We start from the raw sequence: 18,399 nt of genomic DNA, 5'->3' as shown, positions 1-18,399 counted from the left end.
GCAGGTTACCCTAAGAAATTGAATCTGTTGGTTAGTGGCACGAAGAAAGTATTATTGAGATATAAAAAAGAGAATCTTTTTTTAATAATGTTCTTATTATAATATAATATAAAGCTGCTCCCCCACCCTTTACGCTGCAGTCATATCTCTGCCTCCCAACTTCTTGTCAGTCTGTGAACATCCTAGCTAGCTATTGGTCCATCAGTCAGCTTGCAAGTATCCTTCTCCGTTATTGGTCCCATTAACCCATGGAATTTGACGGCTTAAGGATAGCTCCCTGCCATTTTCTCTCTTTTCTCCTCACATTCATGCTTTCTCTCTCCTACTCACTTTCTTTCTCTCTCCTCCTCAGTTTTCACACTCTCTCTTGTGCACGCTGTCTCTCTCTTTTCCTCTCATTTTCTCTCTTACCCTGCAGGGAGACACTCTGTTTGCTTAATAAACCCTCTTATGTGAGTTCCTGTGTCCAGAGTAGTTTCTGGGTTCTTACACTTATTAACATGTAAAACCAAGATCTGTGCAGGAAGTGTTAGCATAAGTACTTAGCTAGACAGGAGCAGGAATGGGACAAGAGAGAAATGAGAGAAGGGGGCCACTGTAAAAAGGCCCCTGAGTAGCAATTGACCCACAGGCCTGGATTCCCATCATGCAATGCCATAATGACATCAACTCCCCCTCCCCTTGTGTGGATGGGGCTGTAGCAGAAACCATCTTAGGAAGATGCCCAAACTATGCAGAACCACCAGTGTTTTCCACATTCCAGAAGGAGGCCCAGCACTCTTTCCTGTAGATTGCCAGTCACACCTATGTTCTCAAAATGGTATATGCATCCACATGCTGCTCTGAGCTCAGATGACTGTTACATGACCTTTCATGGTGGTGCTAGACCAGAAAGGGCAGAGATCCCTGTACTCAATTTTCACCTAGCATGGTCGAAATACTTCCCCAAAACAAGCGACAGTTATGCTAGGGCAAGGGAGCCTGAGGAGGTGTGGCTAGCTGCCACTCCAAGGTTTCATACCATGAAAAATTCCAACTCACTATCCTAAAAAAAGCCAAAAGTCTAATCATTCATTTTGGAGGATCATTTTCATTCTCAGAGGATCTGGGCACCCTTGTCTCTAGGGTATATCTCATTTTCTCTTGCCTTTCTCTCTTCTGGCAATAGACCTGATCTAATTTCCATCCCTGCCTTACTATACCTCTCTGTTTCTGCATTAGGTTGTTTACCATAGTTTCAGGCATTATACCCAAGGACAGAAGAACATTCCACAGTTGACTCTCAACTTCTATCTCAGAAGGTCCCACTGGTACTTAGAACTTGTTTTCGATAGTTTGTGAAATAAAATTTAAGTGTTTTGTGGTATGGAAGGCAAATTCTAAGATGGCATCCTAATTTCTGCCCCTGGAGTTCAGGTCATGTGTGGTATTCTCCCCCATGGCAAGAGGGTGAGACCTTTGACTTGCATCTAGATGACAACCTATAGCAAAGGCAAAAGGATCTTTCAGATGTAATCAAGGTCTCAAATCAGTTGATTTTGAGATACTAAAAAGACATAATTCTATGGGTGGGCTCAGGTCTCTCCTGGACTCAATGATATTAGCAGTCACTTTGCCATTTCTAGTATATTATGATGATAGAACCAGTAGGACTTGCTATAATGGTTTTGTTGTAAGAGTAAGAAAAATGAATATGGACAATGCCTGTATTTCTTAACTTCATTGATTTTTAGAGGACAGTATTATCTACTAATACAGAGAAGACAGGGGAATAAGTTTTGGTAGGTTATACAACATTGGCCATGTCAATCAACCTAGCAGTTTTCCTTATGTACTGACTTCATGTTCATGCAGAACATCATGGCAGAAAGGTGTGACAGAGGAGTACTGCTTCATTTGTTCACTGCAGCCAAGAAGCAGACAAAGAAGGAAATCAGCCACTGGGAAAATAAATCCTTCCAGGGCACACCTCCAATGACCCACCTCCTCTAGCCATGCCTCACCTGCCTACAGTTACCACCCAATTGTTTCCTTCAATGTAGGATGAACTTTTTAGGTTGCAGCTCTCACAAAGCAATGATTTCACCTCTGAACATTCCTGTTTAACACAGGAGCTTTGGGGAGACACCTCATATCCAAACATAAGAGTTGTGAAAATGGAATTAAGCAATGCTTATGAAACACTTGAAATTTGGTTAATGCTCAGTAAACACTGAATTAACATCATCTTCGTCAATCAGTTCTCATTTTGAAATACAACAGATAAGTAAAGCTAGATTAATGTCTTCAGGGGCTTTATAATTGGGCTGGTAATATTTCTCTTTGTTAAATACAGCAGACAAAATTGTATTTAAATATTAACTTTAGACATATAGGATGTCCAAAGTCCTTTAACTCAGGGAAGCCTGTATCAGATTCTGACAAAGTTAAATTTTAGCTACTTATAAAATTGCCTATGCATGAAAAATAGTTTGAGGGATATTTCTGGATATTATTGTTTATCTCTCCCCAAAGCAGACAGAGGCCTATCATAGTTCTTCAAAATAGACTAAGCTTAGCATATGAATTCAGTATCCATTTTTATCCCTTTCTAAGAAACCCTTTGTATTTAAGGGGCTGGAAGGTAAAAACATTCATTTCTCGGGCTTCCCTGTAGGCGGCAGTGAGATATCAATTCCACCAGTCAAACAGTCTCATGACAGAAATTAAAGAAGATGGGAGGATTAGGAAAGAGCATCTCCCTTCAGCAGGACCTGGCTAGGTGGGACCCCAGTGGTGTCTGTGGTCAATGGAACCCACACTCAAGTGTCTGATGACAACATCATACATCAGAGGTGGCATCAGTGGTGGCATTAGGCATGACTCCTTTCTGACCTCTGCATTTTAACTACAGTATTATTAACTTGAACCAATTCCTTGGGATCACTAACAGACTTTACAAGCTCTTAGTTCTCTGTATTAAATCTCTTTTATATTAAAAACTAGAATGGTTTCAGTTTCCTAAATGGGATTATAACTGATACACTGAGTCACACCAAGGTTCTAAATTTAACTCAGATCTTCACTAATTAGAATTTTATCTGGTAGTACTTTTGTTAACTAAATTTCCATCTATTTACCCCCACACTCAGATCTCATTTCAGATACTCTCACCAGCGCAGGTGCTTATTTAATGTTTGTTAAATGAATGTTATCAGGTCATCTTCTGTGTTACCTGATTCATAAATAATAACTTATCCCTATGAGTTAAACTTTCAAGTTAGTCTAATACTACACTCATCAAATTACTCAGTTTCTTATCAATTTGAAATCCTTTGGAACTTTATATAACCACATGATAGCTTATAGCTTAAATGAAAAATTTAAAAGCCAACATTATCACAGGTGTAGGCAAAACTTTATTCATTGACTACCTAGTTGTGGAAGTAAGTTGTTTCTCAAGAATATTTAGGTAACTCAAATGACCTTATTTAAATTAATTTTTCATCAAAATCTAAATGCATATAAATTTGGGAATAATTACACATATCTATAATCAGGTCATTGGTTTTAAGTTACTCATTGATTAATTCTTCTATTATCATTCTGTTCTTGACATACAAATTTTTATCTTCTATTGAATTTGTTATTTCCTCTCTATTATGTTCAGATCCCCATTTTGTAAGCACAATGATCTGACTTAGACTATACTTTGGAGGTTCAGACTACAGAAAAATAAACTTTAGTAAACTGGACACTGAGTGAAACATCTCTGGGACGTGTGGCTGGATTGTAATTTTCTCAGTTTTGATGTACAGTGGTTATACAAAGGGGAAAAGTTGAATTGAATACTAACAGGTGGTCACTATTAGTTTGAGTTGCAATAACATATGCTCAGATCTAGTTTCCTTCCTATACTGTGAGGCTGGGCAGAAAAAGATTCCTACCACTAGCACCTCATGCAGTATCTCATCTGTTGGAGTGCAGTGGTCCAAAGAGGAAACTACATATAACCTAATCCATTTTATTTACCATGTTTCTCTATAGGCAAGGGTACCTGTAGGTTTGATGAAGAAACCATAGACCATGGGATTAAGCTTTTTCTGAAATGAAACTAGTCATCCAATAATCACTGAGCACCATGATCTAATGTCCCCAGGGGAAAGAACATGACATTATTAGTTTTGCCAGAAAACCAACACTAACTACCTGATACAATGTCTTTAAATCTTTGTTGTCCACTTCTTGTGATTATAGAAAGGGAACTATGTAAAATTGGACACTGTGTTCATCATCTCTTATTGAAAATATACTGAACATTTGTCTTTAAAACATCTGAAGTCACTGGGCTCATTGGCACAAGTCTGTAATCCCAGTTGCTCAGGAGGCCGAGGCAGGAGGATCACAAGTTCAAAACAAGCCTCAGTAAATTAGCAAGGCCTTATGCAACTCAGTAAGACCCCCTCCTCAAAATAAAAAATAGAAAGGGCTAGGGATGGGTTGCTCAATGGTTAGGCACCCTTGTGTACCAAGAACAAAACAAAACAAAACAAAACAAAAAAAAACAACTACAACAACAAAAATCCCACACACATCTAAAGCCTACTTCCTGTTCGAGTAGCAATCCCTTCTCTCACACAGATTTACTAACCCAATAGATCTTCACCTTGTTTAAATTAGCCCATCTCACTTTAATTAAATTAGTCCATCATAGGATGCTTCATTAGATTATTCTTTTGCCCAACCAAATTTACCTACCTGGGGCATGCTAGCAATACAATGGAATCTTAGTATTTGACCAACACTGGCATTAAGTTTTAACCTATTTTTAAGTGTTAACATGAGTCACCACACAAGACATAAATAATGCATCCCAATTCAGGATGGGCACTCTGCACAAAACTTATTCCACAAACACACTGCATTAAAAACAACCATAAACCCCTCATGCCACATGCTATGAACACTATTTAACTGGCAAGTAGTTGACTGACTTTCTCCTAAGACTGCACTCATTTGTGGGCTACGAAGGTAGCTTTGCTGATTTGGCTGATGTAGAATGGCCTGGCTGGGACTTCACAACTTGGTTCTGCACGATGACTTCTCTTCTATCCACCAGCAACATAGCCCAGGCACAGTCCCATGACAACTGCAGTGAGCAAGAGTGTGAGAGCAAGTGCACCCGCACTTTCCTAGATTCAGTTGTTGCCACATTTACTTCATGTCACTGCCCAAGGGAAGTCACATGATTGACTCATCACTGTGGGAGAGAATAAAAAGGAAAAGGATATGGATTCAGGGAAAGGTGAAAAATGAGCTCTCTTCACAAAAGCAATCTCGTAGCAGTTTTTTTATGGCAGTTTATCCAATTCAAATGCATACAAAATCACCAAGAAGAGCTATGTAATGAAGAGTGGCAGAGCCAAAATTTAAGGAGTAATAGCACACTGGAAGAAATATTTGCATTTTCAATATTTAAGGATCACTTTCAAATTTATAAGAAAAACATCAAGATATTAATGGTAAATTTCCTAGGAATAGGAACAAAGAAGAAATTTAAACAGTGAACAAGTTCATTAAACAAATATTTAGCCTAATGTGGGTACAGCAATTAAAGCTAATCTAATCTAAAATTTGCAATTAATAAATTAACAGAAAAATAAAAATTTTAACCAAGAGCAAACAAAATTGATGCAAATCAACTCCATTAGAACATAAGATGCAATAGAGATAACACTGCAACAAGATTTTTATACATGCTGTTCAGTCTACTTCCTGTATTCAGATGCCTAAACCTCTTCATTTAAGAATCATCTCAAAACTTACCTTCTCAGAAAGGCACTCCTTGACATCCCTACCTAAAATAGCAAACCTTGTCTTCTTTCCTGCTTTCATTTTTCTCCACAGCAAACATCACCATTTCATTATCTGTTATTTACTTCATTGTTTTGTCTATTTATTATCTGTCTCCCTCATGAGAATAAAACTTTCATAAGGACAAGAATTTTATCCATCTTTTTCACAATTTTGTCTCTAGAAATAAATATTTGGTTAATCAGTAAATGAATGACAATAAGAATAAATAACTAAATAAAACCAAGGAACAAAAATAAACATCCCCTTTATCAGTGTAATCATAAAAAATTTAAAAAGAAGTGAAAACCTACGGGCAATAAGATGTTTATTGGTGCATTAACTATCATAGTGGAAGAGTGGAATCCATGTCAATATCTAACAACAGAGTTTTAGACATTAAGTTTTCATTCAGCAAGAGCTTTCTGAATGCTCACTATATGCTAGACGCTTCTATCTGCCTTGCTATACTGAATTTGTTTTAGGAGGAGGAAGAGTCACTAAAGAAACTGGCATATGCCATAACCCAGGAAATGATATATGCTGTGAAAAGATAAAAATCCAGAAAGATAAGGGACAGAACGGAGGACTCAACCCAACCTTATTATTCTGAGGTCTCTCTAGAAGTACTTGTGATACATGTAAAATAGAACACATTATTTAGACAACACTTTAACAGCTATGCAGAAGTTTATAGTTATGGTAGTATGAATTGGAAAAAAAGAAAAAATAATTTAGGTAGCAGCTTAGGTAATAAAACCTTGGAAAATTTGAGTTTTCAATTTATTTATTATTACTTCATTTCTCTGTTAGGAATAAAGAAGTAATGGGGACAATAGAAAAAAAGTAAGATGGAAAGTAGAACAAGAGCTCTTTGTTCCTGTTCTTTGGGAATTTATCACTGATATCTTGATGGTTTTCTTATAAATTTGAAAGTGATCCTGATTTATTAAAGATGCAAGAAGACTTAAGGTCTGGAATTTTCAGAGTGCATCGCTCATACCATCTTCTGGAAGAACCTCTTAGCTGCATACAAAATAGCATGGATCCTGGCTAAAACTCTGGAGTTTTGTTTTCCTGTATAACTATTGACACCTCTTCAATTAACTGATTCTCTAAACCACCTAGATTTCCCAGTAGACACAAAAACATCAATCCTATTCAAAATGAAACAGTCTATAGGAATCATCTACAATTCATTTCTGGTTAAGGTCATTTATTATAACACCAGTATTTTATATTTTAAAAACAAGTTTTCTCTTCCATTCATTTTAGAGAATTTCAATAACCTATGCAAAATTAAAATTCTCTATGGAGAATAAAATGTTCATCCAGCTTTCAAATGACTAAAAACTATCACTTGAGGGTTGTCTTTTTTCTAGGCACTGTGCAAGGCACTTTATATACAAAACCTCTTACTCTTATAGCACGCTTAGATTGTAGGCTTTAGAGATAAATAAAAATGTTTCAAATGGTGTTTGTCACTGAATTTTCTTCCATAACTGCAGGACAATGGGTAACACTGAACACTAGCTTATTTATGAACCTGAAGATATTTTTTTAATTTTGAGAAATTGGTCTTTGTTAATTTGGTGCCACAGAGTTTACCTCCCCAGAGCAGACATTTGTCATATCTGGCTACCCATTATCTGAATCTCCCTTTCCTTTGCCTATCAGTTCTGCCATCCTCCTTTGAGAAAACTCTCCATTGACCATAGTTTGACAAGAAAGCAATTCTAACTGATTCACTCCCACTTCAGAAGCTGAGGGTGGCAGATTCTTCTTTGACCCACCCTTAGCACAGCCAGGTTCTTAAAGTCAGACAATCAGACACTCACTCCTGGGATGCTGCCGATCAATAGGTGAGAACAGATTAATGATGCTGCAGGAGCAAATGAAGGTCAGACTGTTCCTGAGGTATGGCCTTGTCTGCAATTTTGTCTGCTCATCCCCAGAGGATCCATTCTCCTAGTTTGGTTCTCCAGACTCCTATCTATTGTGTCACTCCCAAATATCTTCACAATAAATTTCTACATGCTAAGATAGTCAAGGTTATTTCTATGCTAGTAACTAACACCCTAAGCTGAAGAAATCAAAATGTATGCTACAGGTTAAATTGTGTCCCCCACCAAAAGATATATTGAAGTCTTGATCCCATGTGAACATGACCTTACTTTTGGAAATAAGGTCTTTGCAGATGTGATCAAGATACAATGTGGTGGACCACAGGGGATCCAAGATGGCCAACTAGAGGGAGGCTATGTTCCTTGTCCCTCTGTAACTCCGGTTTCAAGCACAGGATATCTGTTTCTTGGCGAGGCAGTTTTTGCTGCTTATCAATTCCCTGGTGTTTACCCCATTTGTCTGCTGTGATGACCTGCAGTCTGCCAGCATATCCACGCCTTTTTTAAGTGCAGATTGCTCACTGTCAGGGGCCTATCATTCACATTTGCCTGCCTCTGGCCGGTCCATCGCCTGCCTTACACCTATCCATCACCCAACGCACGAGGTTCACCTCCCGATCGTCCAACAACAGTCAGCAAACTGATGGTGGACCGCCAGTGGAGCACCAGCTGCCTGCTGTTGCCTGGAAGTTCTCTGTCACAGTACCTGCAGGTTTGATTACACGTGGCTGCCGCCATTTTGAAACACCACCCAGGCCCCGTAGGACCTCTGGCTGGGCAGACTGAGCCTCGTCTCCAGGATCCCTCAGCCCTACCAATCACTCCCTGCCTCTGGGGCTCTCACATCGACTGACTGCTCCCTGCCTCCAGGACCCCCAGAAAACTGACTGCGCCCTATCACCGAGATCCCAGACGGACTGATTGCACCCAGCCTCTAGGATCCCACAACCACACCAAACACACCGGACCTCCAGAACCCCTGCCTGACCAACCGCATCCCACCTCCAGGACCTTCAGCTGACCACGTCCACACCCTGAGCTGCAGCTCCCCATTTGCCAACACATTTCGAAGCCAGAGCGGCCATCTTGGATAATCCTGGAAGCCATAGCTCCGATCTTTAGGTGGGGCAAATCCCATCCTGAGACGCCTGCTGGAGGCTTGAAGCTCATTGTCAGGTACCTCTCATGCATCAGGCTACTGAACACTGGGAGGTTTCATTACTATGTGACTGTTATACTGTAGATTTTCTTTTTTCTCCTTATAGAAAATTTTAAGGTTTTATTTCTTTACTTTTCTTGCTCTCTTTTCCTTTTGTTTACCTGTTCCCTCAGAGTCTTTCTCCCATTTTTGCATGCTTTTTTCCAATTTCTTTTGATTACTCTCTCAACCTTTCTATTATCTAGAACTTCTGTATAATCTTTTCTTATCCCATTAACAGCCACATTCTACATCCCTCTACATCCTCTTTGTCCTCCACCAGAAACTGCAGACCTTATTGCAAATCTGTTTGTTTTATTGAAGATAATATTTGAACTCATTCTTTTTATTATGACAATTTTGTTATTGTCCTCATCGGGGCTATTTGGTCTATGATTGCATAGTGTCTGAATTGGGCACTGCTAATATTGATCTCCCCTTAAAGAAAGGGTTTTGGAAACCTATAGGGCCACTATAAGCCTATAGGGGGAAATCTGCAATACCCCAGATCTGCACTGCTAGAGGGGAAGATACATGAACAACATGAAAAAACAAGGGAAGAAAATGACCCAAACAAATCTAGATTCTATATTAATAGAATCCAATGACAGTATGTTAGAAGAAATGTCAGAAAAGGACTTCAGATTATACATGATCAAGATGATTTGCGAAGCAAAGGATGAGATAAGAGAGTAAATGTAGGCAATGAATGATAATACCAGTAAGCTGAAAGAGCACCTGCAGGAAGCAAAAGATCATTTCAACAAAGAGAGAGATTCTCAATGTGGTGTATCTGTGATTGAATATGCCTGAGTTCTTATAGGAAGAGGAGAGGAGGCACACAGGGAGCAGAACTCCCTGAGAGGACAGAGATATGTGGGTGAAGAACAACACTGAAGTGCTGCAGCTGCCAGACAAGGAGGGCCAAGAATGGCCACAAGTCACCAGAAGGGTAGGGGGAGAGCCAGGAAGGATTCTCCCCCATGAGGTCCAGAGGCAGCATGCCCCTGGCAATGCCTTGATTTCAAGCTTCCAGCCTCCAGAAGGATAGAGAACCTAGTCAATACGCATAAGCATACAAATGAATAGGAGTCACTGTGCACGGTGGAAATAACCTAAGAAGTTGTATATTTTCTGTATAATTCTTATCTCAACACTTTACTTCCTCTTGCTGTCTACTCATGAACACGATGTTTCTCTTATCATCAGCCATTTTCTTAATAGTCTATATTTTTCAAAACAAATCAACTCCTTGACAAACTAAGAATTAGATTATGACATAGTAATACAAGGTTCTTAGGGGATCTAGATTTTCATTATGACAATACTATAGCAACCCTGAAATGTATATAAATAAGGAAAGTGGGTTAAGTTATTTTTTCAGTTTTATTCATACTTGATGAACTATAAACTAATTAGATAGGTAACATAGAGAAGAATTAAAACAGAAAGCATATAGAGATATCCACTAAGAGAAGAATGTCCAGAAAGAGCTTAAACACTATGTGCAACTGTCTTGCTAGTTGACCATTCATCAATAAGTGTAGTTAGAATAAGCAATCATTAGATTTTTAAACTTCCTTCAGGTTTCTATATTTTATTCAATAAAGCCAGATTTGAAAGTAGATTATCAGGCAAACAAAAATGTGTGTTATAGGTATTTACATGCTGCTGTTTTAATTTCCTACTGGTACTCACATTATATATTAGCTCCTCAGTCATTTTTAAATTCCTTGAATTTCTTTCTGCTATTGCCATTTGATTTAGCAACAGGATAGAAACAGCTGAAAGCATTTCTTGGTCTTAAATTAGAGTTGGCCATGACAAATGTTCCTGCAAGAATATAGGATGGATCCCACACATTTATCATGGCATCTGGGCCATGTTTGTTTCCGTAGGACAGAGGAAAGAAGAGGAAGGATTCTTGTGTTGGTAAACTGGAAGTCTAAGAATTACACTTGCCATCTGGAATTGGTTTGATGAAGACACTAGCCTGTCTTTCTCACTTAATTACTAAAATGAAGTGTCATCAAATGAAGACAATGATCTTGGGGATCTAGACTTGACTAAAACCAGCAAAAATAATCACTTTCATTTAATATGGTTGTATTTGTTTACTATGACATTAAATAAGCTTTTAGAATTCATAGAAAAAATACATGCATACACTTTAGCCTATGCAAATGTGAAGAAGTTATATAAACCCAACATAAAGAAAGCAATTTATATAGGGCATAAACTTCATGGCATTTATAGTCAACTTGCAAATAAAGAAGGCAACTAACAGAAATAACTTCTCCTAGGGAAAAAAAAAAAAAAAAAACACTTATGTGGTTTTTACAGTTCCAAAATACCAGTCTTTAAATATGTACTATTCCACCAAAGTACCAAAAGGAGAATAGCAAACTAAATAGAGAAAATATGGCCTCAATTTGGTAAGAAAGTAAAATGAAGACCTACTTTTACATGTACTGTTGTAAAGAGTCAACTTAATCTCCAGCTTAATTTCACTAACTCTGTTAGGGAACACAATTTCAGATAAATAACATGTTTACCTCGATCTATTGAACAATTAACATAATGGTTAGACTTGTGCTGTGATAGCTACTGAGTTCCAGAATCCTCAAACTTTTCCACTACAGAATCTTCCTTGCTAAATAACAAAAATATTGTATTTTTAATGTCAGATGGTCAGCTAAAAAGCATGCTAAGTGGCTGCCTGAGATCATATCAGAAGAGGGACTCTCAATGTCCTACATACTAATAGCACTAAATCCAGATTCTTCCCATAATAGCCAAGTATCTGACTAACCTTAACACATAAACCCACACTCACAGACCACTACTGAGCTGATATCCAAAGGCAATTTTCCAGTGAATGTGCTGTCAGAAGACCCCAAACTTGCTTTTGACAGAATTGTTCCAACAGTAAACATTGGCCCTGAGTGCCAACATGACACAATTCTTTGATGAGCAGTTTTCCTCATGCAGTGAAGAGAAAAACAGTCCTGTTCTTCCCTAATGGACTTAGCAATAGCTTAATTTAGGAAGGATGCAGATACAAACTAGTAGTAGTAGAAACTAATTATATAATTCTGCAATCTAAGGCAAAACTTTTGTCTTTGGAAATCAAGTCTCAAAGCTATTTTTTTATTATCAGTACTCTTTCCAATGTCAATTTTAAGGACACTTATCCTGAGGTTCATATTAACTTATTTTGTTAATATTCTTGTTCTGAGAGTGTACTGGGGATTGAACTCAGGAACACTCAACACTAAGCCACATTCCCCAGTCCTATTTTGCATTTTATTTAGAGATAAGGTCTCACTGAGTTGCTTAGTGCCTCATTTTTGCTGAGGCTGGCTTTGAACTGACAAACCTCCTGCCTCAGCCTCCCAAGCCACTGGGATGACAGACATGTGCCACCACACCCAGTCACATTAACTGATTTTTAACCCAAGTATTGTCATCTGCAGAAAGTATTCTTATCTCTGTGGAAGGAGTAGTCCAATAATTTGGAGAAAACCCTTAGAAAAGGGTGCACACAGGTGAGTCTATCCAGATCTGATCTTGCAATAAAGAATGGAAAGCGTAGACACGAGACTACATTCTAAATAGTGGGGCGGAGGGGCAAGGCTCTTTCAAAGCATGCATCTCAAAATCCATTTCAATTAATTCTTTTTTTTTTCAAACTACTTATAATATAGATTTTTTCAATCCTTAGAAAAGGTGTCATATCAATGTTAAAAACAATTTTCCTGATGCCTCTACACAGTTATCCCTCTCAGAGTGAAAATATTCTGCCCTGATGAGTCCTAAGGGGAAGAAGAGAGCAAAGCCCATGAGTCACTTCAGGGCAACTGGTTACTGCCCTGCTGTCCAGGTTTACTGAGTCACCATTTTTCAGCAGTAGATGAAATGCAGTCGTTGTGAGCTGAGCATCCTCCTCAGGCATGTGAGCCTGAGGGTGTGCTTGGATCTAGAGCAGTATGTGAAGCTTTGGATGTTTCCTTGTAAGGGGACTATATTAAAATTGGAACATTCTGTCATCCTCTTGAGGCAGAGAATTGGGCTTGTGGGTAGGAAAATACACCGATCTTATTTCCACTGAGAGCCAATATCCTCTCATTCTCTCTCTTGCCCACCACCTGTCCTTCCAAATGGGCTCAAGGAGGGAGGTACACTTCCTAACAACTGTCCTTTATTTTAGAGATGAGAATAGACTCACTCAGTAAACAGTGCATGACACACTTTGAGGAAAAGGCTGAAGAAATAGACTAGTGAAAAATATATCAGAAATATCAGAAGTAGCACAAATTTTGAAGAGTCTCAGCTGTGGGACAGAGATCTGTCACAATTTTCAGATGATTTTTCTTTAAATCACACGTGTCATGGAAACAGCCTAAATGAGCAGAGTGATGTGGGCATCCATGCCAATTACAGAGCAAAGAATGAATGAAGTGTAATGAAATGTTTGCTAAAATTCTCAGGCCTCAATACAGGGACATAAAAACTGACACTAGGCAAAAATGCATGAAAAAGGACAAAGTTAAGAGCTCAAATAAAGTTTTCAATGTCAGAATGTCACTCCCCCACCTCCAAACTTCATGTGTTGACATCCTAAGCCCCAAGGGGATAGAATCAGGAGGTGGAGTCCCTTATGAATGGGATGGGTGTCCTTTTAAAAGGTGCCCAAGGACACCACTTGCCTCTTCTATCATGTGAAGACTCAGTAAGCAGGTATCTATAAGCCAGAAATCAGAACCTCAATAGACACTGAATCTACCTTATTCTTGGACTTCTCAGGGTCTCTAACTATAAGAAGTAAATTTCTGTTGTGTATAAACTACCCAGATTATAAAATTTTCTTTCAGTAGCCTGACTAACATAGTAGTCAGCATTTAATAGTATGGCAGCCACAAAAGCACTGTTCAGATTAACCTTCAAAAAAAGACCTTTTGCAAAGACTGTGGGGAGCAGATCATGCCAGATGACCCATCTTGGGAATCCACCTCAGCACTCACAATGAGGCCATACCTTCCACAGGATTCTGCAGCAGGGCTATTTCTGCCCAATGTAGAATTTCTCCAATGAACTACCTTTGCTTTGGATAGCCTCTGAGCCTCACTAAGACTATCTGGAAGAGGCGCTGCAGTCTTCAGCTCTTCCGACTTGATGGTCCTCCCCATCCCCTCTCTTTTCACATATGAGGCATGGAGGGCAATCTACAGACTTTCTGGGCCTGCTCCCCCACCTCTCCCCTTATCTTTCACAAGTGTTCCTTCCATCAGTGTCCTGCACCTCTGATCCTCTCCCCGTGTCCACTTCCTGGAGGATCTGAACTGAGTCCAACCAACACACATAAACACAGTTCAGTACTGTTTGATCAGTTTTGTTCTGGCTTATCTAGCTGATAGACAAAATAATAGCCGGAAAGTTTAGATTAATGTTTACATGGAGACAAAAGTAATAATCCCCACCTCTCCTTCAACCAAAAAATACACCATTTCCAAATTTAAAGTGTTTTAAAACTATTACTTCCCCCCAAAATCATTTCAAATAGAATCTTCCTTTTTCTTGGCTTTCTTACTGCATCCATTATTTCATGTCTTTCTAGAGTTCAAAGTTATTCTCTTGACATTGATAAGAACTCACATAAATATTCTCTTGACATTGATAAGAACTCACATAAATAGGAAGCAAATAGACCTCTTATTATAGATTTAGGCATTAAATAAAAATAAGTATTCCCTTAAGAATAGGTATTCACACTAGGTAGTTATAACTCTAAACTTCTACATTGTATGTTTCTCAGTACCTAGAGAGAAAAGTGCACATTTAGAAGTTAATTTAATCTAAATAGTGACTTCAGAGGTAAGTAATGCCCAAATGCTCATCATTCATATTATCATAATTATTAAATAAAGTCTTCATTAAGAACGAATGACTCACTCTTGCAAACTTACTCTTGGAAAGACCATTTGGAAGTAGTTCCATTTTTATTCCTTAGCAATCATTTATCAGGTTTTAACTGACTCCAGTTTTGCCTATATCAGTCACCTTCTTGCTCTGTATGGTTCTCATCTCTAAATCATTCACTTGCTTCACTTCCATATGAACTCTTCTTTATAAACAGAAAGGAACCACATGATGCTGGAGACACTGAAGATGTATTTTTGTTGGAAAGTAAGGTGGGAGGAGAAAGAGAAAGCAGGTGCCTGCTTCACCATGAGTGCCACTTGTATTTCTGCATTTGAGGGCACAGAGAGTGCCCACCCTGGGAATATTGCAGCCCACAGATAAGCCCACACAGCACTAGTGACAGCTGCAGGCAAGGAACAGGAAAGCTGGGACAACAGTGACACTCACTTTAAGACTGCACATAAGAATCACCAAAAGATGCAGAAGGAGTCCCAAAGGAACAGAAATATGAGCTTCATTTTAAGTTTTAAAATCCGATTTTAATTCCTCTAGCAGAAATGAGTTTTTTCTTTTTTAAAGCCTACAATACCTCTAATTCCCAATCTGTTCAGAGACCTGCCTCCATTTACAAATGAACAAAAATAGATGTGTGCCCAACCTCTGCAATGCAGCATAATCTGTACAAATTGCTTCTTTGGAGTTTCTTGCAACTCCACATCTTAAATTAGATAGGAGGGAGCATGTCACTCTATCCATCCTTTAAGAAGGGAGAAAAGGTGCTGCCTGAAGTTGTATGAGAAATCTCATTCTTCCTGACTCAAAAGGAGGAGAGGTGTCACTGACAGATAAATGAGAAGCCTAAGGAAATTGACAGAAAACTGAGGAGGGAAAACTGAGGAAAGGGGAAGGAAGGGAAGGAAATAAGGAAGAGAAAGAGGAAGGAAGGGAAGGATGGAGGTAGCAAAGAAAACAGAATGAGAAACAATTGGGCAGGTTACTTATATTATCAGTGAATAGACTGCACTGCTCCCTTGAAAAACAAAACAAATTTTTTTTTTTTAAAAAAGAACAAAAAATGGGTCAAATAACTTTCCCAAACAACATAAGCAATGTCAGATCCAAAAGAATTAAGATAATAGGAAAGAATCCAGTGTCCATTTGAAAAGCAATAATTTGACAGGTGGAGGCACAAAAAATTCTTAGAAGTTTAGCAATGCATAAGAAATGTGTTTGAACTAATAGTAATTTGTGCAATCCTCTGTACTGACAGTTTAAGATTAATAAATAAAATAACTCACACCTGAAAAAATACGATTCCCCCTCTTGCAAGACCCTTCAAAAAGCTTCTCAAATGAAATTTCCCTGACTTTTGCCCTTGGCAAGATAAACCTCATAAGCTGAGTAAATGAACCACTACCAACTGGGACTCCATTTTAACCTCATTTTCTTGATCCAAAAGAGTTCTCTGCAATCACAGGTAGTGGAATTATACTTCAAAGAGAAAATTGGGTTTCTTTTTTTTTTTTAATTTCAAGGAACAATGTTATTAGATAAACTCATAAGTCTTTTCTCCATCTTCAAATATTACGAGGAAATTTGCTGGTATCAAAGTTGATGTGAAGGAGTTTAGGAAATTTTACACACACGGACTGTTCTCCAACCTGGAGCTCAGCTAAATTTTTCTTTGAAGATGGAGTAATGGCAGCTTGTACTGCAAGTGTTGGCAGGTTTAAAGTTGCTTTTCCCAGACTGCCTTGAGATAAGGGTCAAGCTGTGTTTAGGTTATGACACTCACATATCCTTCTACAATTCCTGAATTGAGAACTAAGTTAACTTAGGAAGGAGGTGGCAGCAAAGGTCACCATTTTTCTGGTTGCACATCTAGTAGGCACAGTATGTTCCAGGAGTTCACACTTGTACAGATTTCCTGACCCCCAGTTCAAGCTAAAGTGGAAAAATTCTAAGCCAGACCAGCAATGGGGACAGTAGATTCCTTTACTCCAACTGTGGCAGAGGAGAGCTCTGAAGAGTCAATCCTCAAAGCTTGGCCTAGAGCCCACAAGTACCCACATCCTTGTTTCAAATCAGTTTGTTTTAAAAATAACTAGGAAAAGTCTTGTCTGTAACCACAGCCTAATTGACAGATATCTAAAAGCATTCATCTCAGTAAACATTTGTTTCTGGTTTGGACATAAGGCAACTCCCCTCATTGTGTGACAATGCAGAAATGTTCACAGTTGAAATGATTAGATTATTATAGCTGTCTCTAATCAATGGACTATTCTATTTGATGGACTAATAGTTTGAATGGATAAATAAATGAAAGGTAACTTGTTGCTGTGTCCCGCACAGCAAGAGATTAATAAACCCAATGGAGGTGCTAACCAGCTAAGAAAATCAAAAGTCTGAAAATAATCAATAAATAATGAAAGATAAGACATAGAAAATAGTTTCAATAGCAGAGGTCTGAGCAGTGGATGGGACCTGATGGTCCGCTCTCTAACAAAGGAAAAAGGTCTGTGGATACTTTATTTAAAGGGAAACACATCAAGGGGACTTATTGTTAGGAAAGGTTCTTCAAGGTAAACAAATTCAGTAGGAACAGGCTAATTGGGGCTTATCTATTTGCTTGATATCTTCTTCTTCCTCTGAACAGCTGGCACCTTAAGGCTATTGAGCAGGCCCATATTTCTTTCACCCCAAGGCAGAAGGCACCCGAATTCAAAGATATCGAACCCAATAATCCCACACCAGGCATGGAATCTGTCTCATTAACAGCAGCCACCTGCAAGTGGACATGTCTTTCAGCACCATTGTGCTGAGAGAAACCCAAAAGGGCAGTCTAGCTATTCAAGGCCATGGAGCTCAAAATGACGATTTATTTACCATTCCCGACAGTAACTGTAGGCAGATGGGGTGTGACTGGAGGAATTAGGCCACTGGAGGGTGTACTGTTGGGGATAATATTATCCCTGGCTCTTTGCTCTGCTTCTGCTTCTTGGCTGTCATGAACTCAGAAGCCTCCCTCTGTTGTATCCTTTCGCCAAGATGTTCTTCTTCATCTTGAGCCTAGAAGAATGGAGTTGGCTGACCAGGAACTGAACCTCTGAAACTGAGAGCCAAAACAAACTTTTCCCCCTGAGTTGTTCTTGTCAAATTTTTTAGTCACAGCAACAAAAAGTTGACTAAAACAATAGTATGGGGTTGGGGATACAGCTCCGTTGAGAGAGTGCTTGCCTTGCATGCACAAGGCCCTGAGTTCAATACCCAGCACCACAAAAACAAAAACAAAAACAAAAATAACAAACAAACAAAAAATAGTATCAACCATTGCATAGTTCCTTAGGACTCAAAGTTTCTTTTATTTGTTATAGATTTCATGGCCTATCCATCATTTACTCATCAGCACTATTTTCAAAATATGTTCTAAATCACCCTTCTTCCCTTTACTACCTAGATTCTGTGTCCACAGACAATGAAACTTGGCAATATTTAGAACAAGAGTTTTCATATGAAAAAATATTGACAGTAATTACAGAGCAA

This window comes from Sciurus carolinensis, chromosome 10 (genome assembly GCF_902686445.1).
Source record: "Sciurus carolinensis chromosome 10, mSciCar1.2, whole genome shotgun sequence".
Taxonomy (NCBI): Eukaryota; Metazoa; Chordata; class Mammalia; order Rodentia; family Sciuridae; genus Sciurus; species Sciurus carolinensis.
The sequence above is the reverse complement of the archived record's forward strand: the minus strand, read 5'-3'. Positions refer to the sequence as shown.